We start from the raw sequence: 2558 nt of genomic DNA, 5'->3' as shown, positions 1-2558 counted from the left end.
CATCGTGTAGTCTCTAAGTCATGATTGTGGAGCGCTTCACAACCATAAGCTAGAAACTACATAACGTGGTTGTGCTGAGCTTCAGATCCTAGGTAATTCAACCTTATTCTCTGATACCAATTTTTTCACAACCTGGATTATGGAATCCGAATGCAACCGGTGTCGTTGACCTCTCAGAGGTCGCAGACAAGCCTCTTCTTGCTTTCATCACATTCATATGGTTAATTTTAGCGGAAAATTTAAAACTTTTTATAAGTATGAAGTATACATAGGCTTCATATAGTTAATAAAGAGTCAATTCAAAATAGCATATGAATATATCATAAATAAGTTTGCCCAACACAGACTTATTACAAAGTTTCAAAAGGGAAGTACGAAAGAAATTCTAGGGACAACATCCACTAGCAAATGTCTAAAACTAAGGCTAGACTAAGACTGTAGTGTCCTCAAAATCAAGAGGACCTACCAAATGGTCTGGAGAACGCTGATGTCTAAACTGCTGCAAAGAGTCTTTAATCTGACCTCTGACCTGCACCTATAAAAATAGTAAATTGTATAGGGTTATTACCACTTGTACTAAGTATGGGTGTAACACATACACATAAGGCTATGCATGATCAAGGAAATCTCTTCCTAAACAACATGTCATTTCTGGAAAGTGACATTACTAGACTTTCCTAATTTGTTAGCTGTGAATTGTGGTATGAATATGATGTATTTTAATGCATTCAAATCACACCACTCATTTTCTATATCATTACAAGATATTAGTATCATCAACATAATTTTAGAAAAACTCGAGCAAAGATTTGAGATTTTGATTGCCTGAACCCGAGAGCTCTTGCTTTTAAACTTAGTTTATTTTTCAATCTTTTTCTTCTTGTTGTTGTGTAGTTAAATAATTCCTTGGGTCTTAAGTTTTACTTACAATTGTAATGATTAATTTTAGTCCCATACCCACAATGAATCGATGTAAGTAATCAAAGGACTAAGGCATGATTTCCCTACCTTATAGTGAGCCATTCTTAACTCTATGTATTCATTAACATTTCATAAGCAAGTTTTATTCGCTATGCCATCTGTTTCATTACTTTCATGTTAGGTGTCACGACTGGAATCTAAACCCCTGACGAGACCGGCGTCGTTGACCTCTACTTATGTTATCCTTACTTTACGTAGGTTAATTTAGCGGAAAATTTGAAACTTCTGACTCTTTAAACATACTTGCTAAACATTCTTAACATCTCATAATCGTTCATCATCAACCATCTAACATTAAAGAGATAAGCAACTAAAAGAAATAGTTCATTAAGTCTTCATTGTAAAATTATCAAAATGGCACCAATACAAAGTCTGAATCAAAAAAGGAAAGAAACGCTAGTGGAACATGCTCCACTAGCTCAACTCTAAAACTACGCTAGAATGTAAAACAGTAGCATCCTCAAAAGCATGAGGACCTACCAAACTCCGGATGAATGATGACGTCCTGATAGCTGCTACAATGATCTTGTAGCTCTATCGCCCACCTATGCCTGCACCTAAAATAGTATAGATGTATAGGGTTAGTACACTCTTGTACTAAGTATGGTTATATGCAAGCACACACCAAGGACATGCATGAGAAAGAATAGCTCTTTCCTAACGACATGATTTTTTGAAGTCAAGTCAGTAGACTTGCCAAATTGAGATTAGGAAAGTTAGTGAACTTTCCAAATTGTGTTAGGAAGGTCATGCCATGAGAATAACATGCATCATTATAAATATCGTATTGCATACAACACATAACATCTTCATATAGAACATATCATAGCACATAACATATAAGACATAGCTTCTTTCATATCATTCATTCATATGACATGAGACCTTAGAATCATGGGCTTGATATTAATACTTTCCAAAATGAGGGTTCATCATATGGGACCTCAACTAGGGAGTCTTCATTAGAAAACACAGAGTCTGCTTCATCCATTCATACGTACTTCATTTCATTTCATTCATAGTCCAGTGTGATCACCAGCTATACCTAGGATGTAGTTTAAGACGTTCATCGGGTTTGTTTTTCAATTATCAGGAATAACCTAATGTCATTACCTGAGTCTAGCTCACCTCTTGATTATCCTATCCTAACACCTTCGATATCATTCATTTCTTTATATGCTTCATTTGAGGCTGGCCTCATTCATTCATTGGGAACTTTAACTTTAACCGACATAGATCATGTGAGCATCATGAAATCCACTGTCTCCCCCACACCGAAAATAGGTGGAATCACAGGCCAAAGTGACTCAATAACATGCTAGCGTATATGGGAATTTAACCCCGTCAGATCCCTATATTGGCAGTATAGGTTCAAAGACTAGGAGATGTATGGAGACCCATACCCGGCAAGCCGGACAGTCTCATCTCATGTGAGTTACATGAAACATCGCCCTTCCCTAAATAAGGCATCACCTCTCATAGCTAGCCTATCGGTGCTAAGTATAAAGTTCCATTTCATTCTACTCATACGTCATGGAAGTTGGCTTCTAGTATGAGGACATCATAGCTCATTAGAT

This window comes from Solanum pennellii, chromosome 9, assembly GCF_001406875.1.
Source record: "Solanum pennellii chromosome 9, SPENNV200".
NCBI lineage: Eukaryota > Viridiplantae > Streptophyta > Magnoliopsida > Solanales > Solanaceae > Solanum > Solanum pennellii.
Note: the sequence above shows the minus strand (reverse complement) of the source record.